This window comes from Hordeum vulgare, chromosome 2H (genome assembly GCF_904849725.1).
Source record: "Hordeum vulgare subsp. vulgare chromosome 2H, MorexV3_pseudomolecules_assembly, whole genome shotgun sequence".
Taxonomy (NCBI): Eukaryota; Viridiplantae; Streptophyta; class Magnoliopsida; order Poales; family Poaceae; genus Hordeum; species Hordeum vulgare.
The window spans coordinates 641224654-641238424 of record NC_058519.1 but is presented as its reverse complement, the minus strand read 5'-3'; positions in this window follow the sequence as shown (position 1 = coordinate 641238424).

Here is a 13771-nt window from a genome sequence, read left to right as displayed (position 1 = left end):
CCATGCAACGTTCCCCAACAAATCTATGTATCTATAACCTTCCTCCTTTGTTGTGGATGAAGGAAAGTTCAATATGATGCGAGTGCTCATCCAAGTCCCTAAGAAACCCGGCAACGACATTGATGTGTACCGACGGCCATTAGTTGAAGAAATTTTACAGTTGTGCAATGGAAAAGGTGTACATGTGTGGGATGAGCACAAATAGCAGGAATTTGACATACATGCGTTGCTGTTTGTAACCATAAATGATTGGCATGTTCTTAGTAACCTTTCAGGATAGACAAACAAGGGATACCACGCATGAATGCATTGTTTAGATGACACCGAAAGTATATATTTGGACAAATGCAGGAAGAATTTGTACCTTGGACATCGTCAATTTCTTCCGACCAACCATCAATGTCAAAAGAAAGGCAAGCATTTCAAATGCGAGGCAAATCACCGGAAGAAGCCCGTCCTTCGTACTGGTGATCACATACTTGATATGGTCAATGATTTACATGTAATCTTTGGAAAGGGTCCTGGCGGACAACCTGTTCTGAGTGACGCTCAGGGACGCACACCCATGTGGAATAAGAAATCTACATTTTCGGACCTACCCTATTGGAAAGACCTAGAGGTCCACTTTGCAATCGACGTGATGCACGTGACGAAGAATGTTTCTGTGAACCTTCTAGGCTTCTTTGGTGGGCATGGGAAGACAAAAGATACACCGGAGGCACGGGAGGACCAACAACGTGTGGACAAAAAAGACACATGCATTCAAAGCAGTATGAAGGTCCTGCCAGCTACGATCTTACCAAAGAAGAGAAGGAAATCTTCTTTGAATGCCAGCTCAGTATGAAGGTTCCGTATGGCTTCTCGTCCAATATAAAGGGAATAATAAATATGGCAGAGAAAAAGTTCCAGAACCTAAAGTCTCATGACTGCCACGTGATTATGACGCAACTGCTACCGGTTGCATTGAGGGGGCTTTTACCGGAAAATGTTCGATTAACCATTGCGAAGCTATGTGCATTCCTTAATGTAATCTCTCATAAGGTAATCGATCCAGAAATCATACCAAAGTTAGAGTGATTTGGTGCAATGTCTTGTCAGTTTCGAGCTTGTGTTCCCACCATCCTTGTTCAACATCATGAGGCACATCCTAGTTCATCTAGTCAACAAGATTGGTATTTTGGGCCCTGTATTTCTACACAATATGTTCCCCTTTGAGAGGTTCATGGGAGTCTTACAGAAATATGTTCGTAACCGTGCTAGGCTAGAAGGAAGCATCTCCACATGCCATCAAATAGAGGAGGTCATTGGGTTTCGTGTTGACTTCATTCCTGACCTTAAGAAGATTGGACTCCCTCAATCGCGGTATGAATCCTAGGAAGTCCCTAAAGGCATAGCCGTAGCAGAAGGATTCCTGGTGCCGTTGCTGAGGAGAATCAAGACAAGAACAGTCTCCCAACAGCACGTGTTTCTGGCGTCGTTGGAAGGTCTTTTGTTGCAGTAGGAGAAGTATTTCTAGCGCTGTTGCCGAGGAGGATAGCTCTATCCAAGTAGGTCTCACGAACTCATCTCCTACATTTACTTTTTTGCCAGTTGCCAGAATATTTGAAGGACGCTTGGTACAGGATTTGCAATGCTCAAAGTAGATCTACTCGTAAGCAATCCACTACCGTCCTTCTTCGCAGTTTCTATGTTGGAATTTCTCCTTGGAATAGATATATCCTTGATACCATTGTAGGCGGGAAATTTTTGGGGAGCCATACTGTTGACTCCTATAGAGCTATCATGAATTTGGTAGGCTCATCCCCGCTCATGGTTAATGGAACTACCTTAACCGTGGAACACGTGATGCAAAGGCTTGACGCTATTGAAAACAAAATTGCCACAGTTGAACTTATTGAGGGTTTGGATAGAAAGATCCACAATCAAATTACTCAGTACGGATCTAAAGTGGGAAATTTTTTGAAAAATCGAAGGGAGAAGGAACTTATAGTTAATGATTCTTCTAGAATTGGCAAACTAGAAGATGTCATAACCAACTTGGGTTCCGCTTTTGCCGCTGTGCAAAATACTCCAAATCTCACTCTCAAAAAGACCGTCAAGCATGTTTTTGTTCCTAAAGCTAGTGGTGAGTCATCCAATAAATATGAATATCTTAAGATGATAAATGATCACACTACTTATGGTTTGAGCACCAAAGATGACTATACGTGAGTCCATCACCTTTCGCCTAGCTAAGGGCGTTAAACAAAAGCGCTTGTTGGGAGGCAACCCAACGAATCTATCCTTTTTCTTTCTGTTTTGTGTTTTCCACACTTCATAATTCTTTTATGATTGTGTTTTTTGTGTTTCTTTTTGCATTTGTGCCAAGCAAAACCGTTATGATTAGTCTTGGGGATGATTGTTTGGTCATGCTGGAAAAGACAGAAACTTTCTGCTCACGAAAAGAATTTTCATTTTTTTTTCTGTAAGAGCTTTTGAGTTGATTCGTCTTGCTGCTGATTTCTACACAAACTCTTCAGACTGTCGTAATTTTTCAGAATTTTTGAAGTACGAGAGGTATACGAAATATACAGATAGCTACAGACTGGTCTGCTGTTAACAGATTCTGCTTTTGTTGTGTTGGTTGCTTATTTTGATGAAACTATGGATAGTATCAGGGGGTATTAGCCATGGAAGATCGAAAATACAGTAACACAGCATCAGCACAAGTAGAATTTAAGTTTGCTACAGTACCTAAGGAAGTGGTGGTTTGCTTTCTCATACTAATGTTATTACGAGTTTCTGTTTAAGTTTCGTGTTGTGAAGTTTTCAAGTTTTGGGTGAAGTTCTTATGGACAAAGAGATAAAGAGTGGAAAGATCTCAAGCTTTGGGATGCCCAAGGCACCCCAAGAGATTCAAGGATGCCATAAAAGCCTAAGCTTGGGGATGCCCCGGAAAGGCATCCCCTCTCTCGTCTTCAATCCATCGGTAACGTTACTTGGGGCTATATTTTTATTCACCACATGTTATGTGTTTTTTGCTTGGAGCGTCTTGTATTGTAGGAATCTTTTATTTTTCTTGTGTCACAATCATCCTTGCTGCACACCTAGAGAGAGAGACATGCACACACCGTGATTTTGTCGAGCTTCACTTATATCTTTTGGTAGACAATTCAGCTCACATGTGCTTCACTTATATCTTTTGAGTTAGATACTTTTGCTCTATGTGCTTCACTTATATATTTTAGAGCACAGCGGTGCGTGGCTTGGTAGTTGATCTATGCTTTGAAATTAGTCTCAAAAGGGGTAGTTATCCAAAGGGATACGAAAACTTCCACCTTCATGTGCATTGAATAGTTAGAGAAATTTGATTCCTCTCAATTAGTTTTGAGTTGTAGTTATGGTAATATTGAAGTCATGCTAGTAAGGTGTTGTGGATCTAGAAATACTTGTGTTGAAGTTAGTGATTCCTATAGCATGCACGTATGGTGAACCGCTATGTGATGAAATCTGAGCATTATTAGTCTATTGATTGTCATCCTTTGCGTGGCGGTTGGGATCGCGCGATGGTTTATACCTACCAACCCTTCCCCTAGGAGTATGTGTTGAATGCTTTGTTTCGATTAATAATAAAACTTTTGCAACAAGTATATGAGTTCTTCATGACTAATGTTGATTCCATGGTTTAGATGCACTTTCACCTTCCACTATCGCTATCTTCTTAGTGTCGTGCAACTTTCGTCGGTGCACAAAACCCACCATTAGCCTCCCTCAAAACAGCCACCATACCTACCTACTATGGCTTTTTCAAAGTCATTCCAAAATATATTGCCATGCAACTACCACCATGACAAGCGCCACCACATCTACATTTCCATTGCATGATCGTAAGATAGCTAGCATGATGTTTCCATTAATGTGTATGCCATGCTAGATCATTGCCATGGTACACTACCGAAGGCATTCCATATAGAGTCATAGTTGCTCTAAGTCTTGAGTTGAAAGTGTGATGATCATCATTGATGGAGCATTGTCCCATGTGAGGAAATAAAAGAGGCCAAAGAAGCCCACCAAATTAAAAAATAAATAAATAAAGAGGCCAAAGAGCCCACCAAAAAAATGAGAGAAAAAGAGAGAAGGGACAATGCTACCACTTTTTCCACACTTGTGCATATTAAGCACCATGATCTTCATGATTGAGAGTCTCTCGTTTTTTCACCACCACATAGCTAGTGGGATATTTTCATTATATAACTTGGCTTGTATATTCCAATGATAGGCTTCCTCAAAATTGCCTTAGGTCTTCATGAGCAAGCAAGTTGGATGCACACCCACTAGTTTTCTTTAAGAGATTTCACATACTCTTAGCTCTAGTGCATCATTTGTATGGCAATCCCTACTCATTCACATTGATATCTATTGATGAGCATCTCCACAGCTCATTGATATGCCTAGTTAATGTGAATATCTTCTCCTTTTTTGTCTTGCAACCACCACCACACTCCACACCATCTATAGTGCTATAACCATGACTCACGCTCATGTATTGCGTGAGAGTTGAAAAGGTTTGAGAAAGTAAAGGTGTGAAACAATTACTTGGCCAATACTGGGGTTGTGCATGATTTAAATTCGTTGTGCAATGATGATAGAGCATAGACAGACTATATGCTTTTGTAGGGATAACTTTCTTTTAGCCTTGTTATTTTGAAAGTGCATGATTACCTTGCTAGTTTGCTTGAATTATTATTGTTTCCACGTCAATAGCAAACTATTGTTTTGAATCTAATGGATCTGAACATTCACGTCACATAAGAGGAGTTACAAAGGACATCTATGCTAGGTAGCATGAGAGCATCAAAAAATCATTCTTTATCACTTCCCTACTCGAGGACGAGCAGGAGTTAAGCTTGGGGATGCTTGATACGTCTCAAACGTATCTATAATTTTTGATGGTTTCATGCTATTATCTTGTCATCTTTGGATGTTTTATGTACCTTTTATATCTTCTTGGGGACTAACTTATTAATTCAGTGCCAAGTGCGAGTTCCTGTTTTTTCTGTGTTTTTGGCTCTTTTCAGATCTGATTTTGGAACGGAGTCTAAACGGAATAAAATCCGTGAAATGATTTTTTCCTGAACGGAAGAAGATCAGGGGGGCTGTGGGCCAAGCCAGGAGGGCTACAGGGAGCCCACGAGCCCCCACTCCGCCACCAGGGGGAGGCGGCGGTGGGCAGGCTTGTGGCCTCCCTGGCGCCCCCCTGACCTAGATCTTGCGCCTATATATTCCCTAAAAACCAGAAAAAAAATCAGGGGAGCCATGAAAATACTTTTCCGCCGCCGCAAGCTTCCGTTTCCGCGAGATCTCATATGGAGACCCTTCCCGGCGCCTTGTCGGAGGGGACTTTGGAGTTGGAGGGCTTCTTCATAATCATCATCGCCCCTCCAATTACTCGTGAGTAGTTCACTTCAGACCTACGGGTCCGTAGTTAGTAGCTACATTGCTTCTTCTCTCTCTTGGATCTTCAATACAAAGTTCTCCATGATCTTCATGGCGATCTATCCGATGTAATCTTCTTTGGCGGTGTGTTTGTCGAGATCCGATGAATTGTGGATTTGTGATTAGATTATCTATCATATATATTTGAGTCTTTGCTGATTTCTTATATGCATGATTTGATATCCTTGTAAGTCTCTCCGAGTCTTGGGTTTTGTTTGGCCAACTAGATCTATGATTCTTGCAATGGGAGAAGTGCTTGGTTTTGGGTTCTTACCATGTGGTGACCTTTCCCAGTGACAGTAGGGGCAGCAAGGCACACATTGAGTAGTTGCCATCAAGGGTAACAAGGTGGGCTCTGTCATTGATATGAGATTGTCCATCTACATCATGTCATATTGCTTAAGGCGTTACTCTGTTCTTTTGGACTTAATACACTAGATGCATGCTGGATAGCGGTCGACGTGTGGAGTAATAGTAGTAGATGCAGAAAGTATCGGTCTACTTGTTTTGGACGTGATGCCTATAGATATAATCATTGCCATAGATGACGTCACGACTTTGTGCGGTTCTATCAATTGCTCGACAGTAATTTGTTCACACACCGTCTACTTGCTTTCATGAGAGAAGCCACTAGTAAACACTACGGCCCCCGCGTCTATTCACATCTATCGTTTACACCTCCGCTTTTACTTTGCTTTGTTACTTTGTTGCTTTCAGTTCTCACTTTGCGAACAATCTATAAGGGATTGACAACCCCTTCACAGCGTTGGGAGCAGGTTCTTTGTGTTTGTGCAGGCACTTGTGATACTCCTTCACTGGATCGATACCTTGGTTCTCAAAACTGAGGGAAATACTTACCACCGCTGCGCTACATCACCCTTTCCACTTCGAGTGAACACCAACGCAAGGCTCCAAGGCCACGGGGAAATCCTTTGCATATTTGCCTAGGAAGTCCCTAAAGGCGTAGCCGTATCAGAAGGATTCCTGGTGTCATTGCTGAGGAGAATCAAGACAAGAGCAGTTTCCCGTCAGCACGTGTTTCTGGCGCCGTTGGAAGGTTTTTTGTTGCAGTAGCAAGTACCCTGCACGAAAACGGAGTCCGGAAGGCGCACGAGGTGGCCACAAGCCCTCACGGCGCGGCCAGGGGGTGGGTCCACGCCGTGCAGGCTTGTCGCCTCCTCGCGCACTTTCCAGACTACTTCCAATTTTTGTATTTTTTCAAATATTCCAAAACGGAGAAAAATTCCTATTGGAAAAGTTTTGGACTCTGTTTTCTTACCGAATCACATACCTCTTCGTTTTCGCAGTCTGAAACAGGCTGATAAATATCCCTTAGGTATTCTTCCGGAGTTATGGTATTGATGATATTGGTTTCAACATTTATGGGAGTACCTGAGATATAATGCTTGATTCTGTGCCCATTTACCACTCTAGGACAATTACCTTCCGTGTTGTTGATCTTGATAGCACCAGAACGATATACTTCCTCAACAACATAGGGACCATCCCATTTAGAGAGAAGCTTTCCTGCAAAGAATCTTAAACGAGAGTTGTATAGCAAGACATAATCACCTACATTGAACTCACGCTTTTGTATCCTCTTATCATGCCACCTCTTAACCTTCTCTTTGAACAGCTTGGCATTCTCATATGCCTGAGTTCTCCACTCATCAAGCGAGCTAATATCAAATAACCTCTTCTCACCGGCAAGTTTGAAATCAAAGTTGAGCTCTTTGATTGCCCAATAAACTTTATGCTCTAGCTCAAGAGGTAAATGACATGCTTTACCGTACACCATTTTGTACGAAGACATGCCCATGGGATTCTTATAGGCAGTTCTATAAGCCCAAAGTGCATCATCGAGCTTCTTAGACCAATTCTTTATAGACCTGTTGACAGTCTTTTGCAGAATCAGTTTAATCTCTCTCTTACTTAGCTCTACTTGACCACAGGACTGAGGGTGATCGGGAGACGCAATTCTATGGTTGACATCGTACTTAGTGAGCGTTTTACGGAAAGCACCATGAATGAAGTGTGAACCACCATCGGTCATTAGATAACTAGGGACTCCAAATCTAGGGAAGATAACTTCTTTCAGCATCTTGATAGAGGTGGTGTGATCAGCACTACTAGTGGGAATAGCTTCTACCCACTTAGTGACGTAATCAACAGCAACTAAGATATGTGTATACCCGTTGGATTTTGGAAAAGGTCCCATATAATCAAAGCCCCAAACATCAAGTGGTTCAATGACAAGTGAATAGTTCATAGGCATTTCCTGACGTTTGCTAATATTACCTATTCTTTGACATTCGTCACACCGTCACAAGACAAGACAAATTTACGGGCATCCTTGAAGAGTGTGGGCCAATAGAATCCTGATTGCAATACCTTGTGTGCAGTTCTATCTCCCGCATGGTGTCCTTCGTAGGCCTCGAAGTGACACTTTTGTAGGATGTGTCCCTATTCATGTTCAGGTACACAACGTCTAATAACACCATCTACTCCTTCCTGATAAAGGTGAGGATCATCCCAGAAGTAATGTCTCAAGTCTAAGAAAAATTTCTTCTTTTGCTGGTACGTGAAACTAGGTAGTATATATTTGGCAACGATATAGTTTGCATAATCAGCATACCACGATGCACTATGTGAAGCATTGATGACACTCAGTTGCTCATCGGGAAAGCTATCATCAATAGGTTGTGGGTCATCAAGAACGTTCTCCAACCTAGACAAGTTATCTGCTACTGGGTTATCAGCACCCTTTCTGTCGACAACGTGCAAATCAAATTCTTGTAGCAAGAGAACCCATCTGATAAGTCTAGGTTTAGCGTCCTTCTTCTCCATGAGGTGCTTAATAGCAGCATGATCAGTGTGAATAGTGACTTTGGAATCAACTATGTAAGACCTGAACTTTTCACATGCAAACACGACTGCTAAAAATTCCTTCTCCGTAGTGGCATAGTTTCTCTGGGCACTGTCTAGAGTTTGACTAGCATAGTGAATAACATTCAACTTCTTATCAACTCTTTGCCCTAGAACAGCACCAACAGCATAATCACTAGCATCACACATGATCTCAAAAGGCAAGTTCCAATCATGTGGTTGAACAATAGGTGTAGTTATCAAAGCCTTCTTAAGTATTTCGAAGGCTTCCTCACAATCATCGTCAAAAACAAAAGGAATATCCTTTTGCAAGAGATTGGTAAGAGGCCTAGAAATCTTAGAAAAGTCTTTAATGAACCTTCTATAGAAACCACCACGACCAAGGAAACTTCTTATACCTTTGATATTTGTGGGGTATGGCATTTTCTCGATTGCATCAACCTTAGCCTTATCGACTTCAATACCTCTTTCAGAAATTTTATGTCCCAAGACGATGCCTTCATTAACCATAAAGTGGCACTTCTCCCAATTCAAGACAAGATTGGTATCTTTACATCTCTGCAAGACTTGATCAAGGTTGCTGAGGCAATCGTCAAAGGAAGACCCGTAAACAGAGAAGTCATCCATGAAAACCTCGACAATATTTTCACAAAAGTCAGAGAATATAGCCATCATACATCTTTGAAAGGTGGCAGGTGCATTACATAAGCCAAAAGGCATACGTCTATAAGCAAAGGTACCGAAAGGGCAGGTGAAAGTGGTTTTCTCCTGATCAGATTGTGCAACTGGTATTTGGGAGAAACCAGAATAACCGTCTAGAAAGCAGAAGTGTGTGTGTTTGGACAACCTTTCTAGCATTTGGTCGATAAAAGGCAAAGGGTAATGATATTTCCTAGTGGCTTTATTCAGTTTCCTAAAGTCGATCACCATCTTATAGCCAGTAATAATCCTCTATGGGATCAATTCATCCTTATCATTAGGGACAACGGTAATGCCTCCCTTCTTAGGAACGCAATGCACCGGACTCACCCAATCGCTATGAGCAACAGGATAGATGATACCTGCTTCCAGTAGCTTTAGTATTTCTTTTCTCACTACCTCTTTCATCTTAGGATTCAATCTCCTTTGATGATCAACAACTGGTTTGAAGTCAGGATCAGTTTTAATCTTGTGCTGGCATAGGGTAGGACTAATGCCCTTAAGATCATCAAGAGTATATCCAATAGCAGCACGGTGCTTCCTCAGAGTTTTTAGTAACTTATTTTCTTCATGCTCCGAGAGGCTAGCACTAATAATGACAGGATATATCTCCTTTTCATCAAGATAGACATGCTTAAGAGTACTAGGCAACTGTTTAAGCTCAAACACAGGATCATCCTTTGTTGGGGGTGGATCCCCAAGCAGTTCAACATGCAAGTTATTCTTAAGGATAGGATATTATTCTAAGACAACTCTATCTATCTCATCCCTTTCATCCATATGCATATCATTTTCATGCTCAAGCAAGTATTGCTCTAAGAGATCAGTAGGAGGCACGGCAATAGAGGCTAAGGCAATAGTTTCATCCCTACTAGGCAACTCCTTTTCATGAGGTTGTCTACCAAACATAGAGAAATTGAAGTCATGTGACACACCTTCAAAGCCAATAGTGACAGTTTGCTTCTCACAATCAATATGAGCATTGAAAATATTGAGAAAGGGTCTACCAAATATGATGGGACAAAAGCTATCTTGTGCGGTAGCAAGAACTAGGAAATTAGCAGGATACTTCGTTTTACCACACAAGACTTCAACATCCCTAACAATTCCCACACGGCAGATAGTATCTCTATTGGCAAGCTGAATAGTGACATCAATAGGTTCTATCTCAACAGGTGCAATCTCATCTTTGATTTCATCGTATAAGGATTGAGGTATTATACTAACACTAGCACCCACGTCACATAAACCATGATAACAATGATCTCCTATCTTAACAGAAATCACAGGCATGCCAACAATAGGCCTATGTTTGTCTCTAACGTGAGGTTTAGCAATTCTAGCAGCATCTTCACGGAAGTGAATATTATGTCCCTCAACTTCTCGAGACAGAAGATCTTTGATAATAGCAATGCTAGGTTCAACTATAATTTGCTCAGGGGGTGTAGGTGTTCTAATGTAGCCTCTATGTATCACAGTTGAAGCTTTAGAATGATCCTTTATCCTAACAGGGAAAGGTGGTTTCTCAATGTAAGCACTGGGAACAACAGGATCATTATAGGCAATGACTTTCTCTTCAACTCGAGTGGGTTTAACTACATTGACTTCTAAAGGAGGATGATATTTAAACCACTTCTCTTCGGTGAGATCAATATGAGCAGCAAAAGATTCACACAATGAAACTACTATCTCAGAGTCAAGTCCATACTTAGCGCTAAAGTCACAAAAGGTATTTGTCTCAACAAAGGATTTACCGCAATCAAACGTGAAATTCATACCTGACTCCTTACCTTCTTCAAGCTCCCAATCTTCAGAGTTGCGTTTAATTATCTCCAATAAATTCCATCTGAAGTCAATATCTCTCTTCATAAAAGAACCGGTACAAGAAGTGTCAAGCATGGTGCGATCATCATGAGAAAGCCGAGCATATAAGTTCTGAATGATAATTTCTCTCGAGAACTCATGATTGGGGCATGAATATAGCATTGATTTAAGCATCCCCCAAGCTTGAGCGATGCTTTCTCTGTCACGGGGCCAAAAATTGTAAATATAATTTCGATCATGATGTACTAAATGCATAGGATAAAACTTTTGATGAAATTCCAATTTCAATCGATTGTAGTCCCATGATCCAGTATCATCACATAGCCTATACCATGTCAACGCCTTATCCTTCAAAGATAAAGGAAAGACCTTCTTCTTGACCTCATCCTCGGGCACACCTGCAAGCTTAAATAAACCACAAACGTCATCTACATAGATTAGATGCAAGTCTGGATGTGATGTTCCATCTCCTGTAAAAGGATTAGCGAGCAGTTTCTCAAGCATACCCAAAGGAAATTCAAAGAAAATATTTTCAGTAGGTGCAGCAGGTTGAGGAGCAACTATTTGTGCTTCCGTTCGAGGTGAAGATACCCCGAACAAGCCCCTCAAAGGATTAGTATCCATAGTGACAAGTGACAACAAATTTCAGCACACTATATGAATGTTTCCTTACCAAGTTCCACTTACGAAAGGTGCTTCACTCCCCGGCAATGGCACCAGAAATCCTTCTGCTATCCCACAGACAACAGCGCCAGAAATTGACACGTTGACAGAGGCTAGGCTTGCGTTGGTTTTTCCCTTGAAGAGGAAAGGGTGATGCAGCACAGGAGCAGTAAGTATTTCCCTCAGTTTGAGAACCAAGGTATCGATCCAGAAGGAGGGTCTCGTCAAGTCCACAGTACCTGCGCAAACACAAACAAGCTTCCACCCAACGCTTCAAAGGGGTTGTCAATCCCTTCAAGATTGTTTGCAAAGTTAGATCTGAAGGCGGAAAGTGCAACGAAGTAAAAAGTGTAAGGCTGAAAATATGGTGTGGAGTAGACCCTGGGGGCCATAGTGTTCACTAGAGGCTTCTCTCAAAATAGCAAGTATTACGGTGGGTGAACAAATTACTGCCGAGCAATTGATAGAACCGCGCAAAGTCATGACGATATCTAAGGCAATGATCATACATATAGGCATCACGTCCGAGACAAGTAGACCGATACTTTCTGCATCTACTACTATTACTCCACACATCGACTTCTATCCAGCATGCATCTAGTGTATTGAGTTCATGACGTAACGCTTTAAGCAAGATGACATGATGTAGAGGGATAATCTCAAACCAATGGCGAAAACCCCATCTTTTTACCGTTGATGGCAACAACACGATGCGTGCTTCGCTACCCCTTCTGTCACTGGGTGAGGTCACCGCACGGTATGAACCCAAAACCAAGCACTTCTCCCATTGCAAGAATCATAGATCTAGTTGGCCAGACAAAACCCACAACTCGAAGAGAATTACAAGGATATGAAATCATGCATAAGAGAGATCAGAAGAAACTCAAATAAGATTCATAGATAATCTGATCATAAATCCACAATTCATCAGATCTCGACAAACGCACTGCAAAAGAAGGTTACATTGGATAGATCTCCATGAAGATCATGGAGAAATTTGTATTGAGGATCCAAGAGAGAGAGAGAAGAAGCCATGTAGTTACTAGCTATGGACAGTAGGTCTATGGTGAACTACTCACGCATCATCGGAGAGGTCATGGTGTTGATGAAGAAGCCCTCCGTGTCTGAATCCCCCTCCGGCAGGGCATCAGAACGTGCCCCAGATGGGGTCTTGCGGAGACAGAAGCTTGCGGTGGCGGAAAAGTACTTTCGATGATCTCCTGATTTTTTGGGGATTTGAAGGGAATATGTAGGCGCAACCACTAGGTCAGGGGACGCTCAGGGGGGCCACAAGCCTGGATGGCGCGGCCTCCCCCCTGGCCGTGGCGTGGAGGCTTGTGGGGCCCTTGGGGCTCCCCTGCCTTGGCTCCCAAGCTCCCCGATCTTCTTCCGTTCCAGAAAAAATCTTTTCAAGGATTTTATTCCGTTTGGACTCCGTTTCAAAATCTCCTCTGAAAGGGGTCAAAAACATGGAAAAATAGGAACTGACACTTGGCCCTGATTTAATAAGTTAGTCCCAAAAAAAAAGGCATGCAAAACATCCAAAGTTTGACAAGATAATAGCATGAAACCATAAGAAATTATAGATACGTTGGAGACGTATCAAGCATCCCCAAGCTTAACTCGTGCTCGTCCTCGAGTAGGGAAGTGATAAAGAATGAATTTTTGATGTGGAATGCTACCTAGCATAGTTGTCCTTTGCAACTTCTTTCACGTGACATGAATGTTCAGATCCGTAAGATTCAAAGCAATAGTTTGCTATTGACATGAAAACAATAATACTTCAAGCAAACTAGCAAAGTAATCATGAACTTTCAAAATAACAAGGCCAAAGAAAGTTATCCCTACAAAATCATATAGTCTGGCTATGCTCCATCATCCTCACACAACTAATGTAAAGCATGCACAACCCCGGAATTGGCCAAGTAATTGTTTTCACACTCTTACTTCCTCAAACTTTTTATAACTATCACGCAATACATGAGCGCGAGCCATGGATATAGCACTATAGGTGGAATAGAGTGTGGTGGTGGTTGTGAGACAAAAAGAAGGAGATGGTCACACTGACTCGGTGTATCAATAGGCTATGAAGATGCCCATTAATAGATATCAATGTGAATGAGTAGGGATTGCCATACAAAGGATGCACTAGAGCTATAAGTATGTGAAAGCTCAAAAGGAAAACTAGTGGGTGTGCATCCAACTTGCTTGCTCACGAAGACCT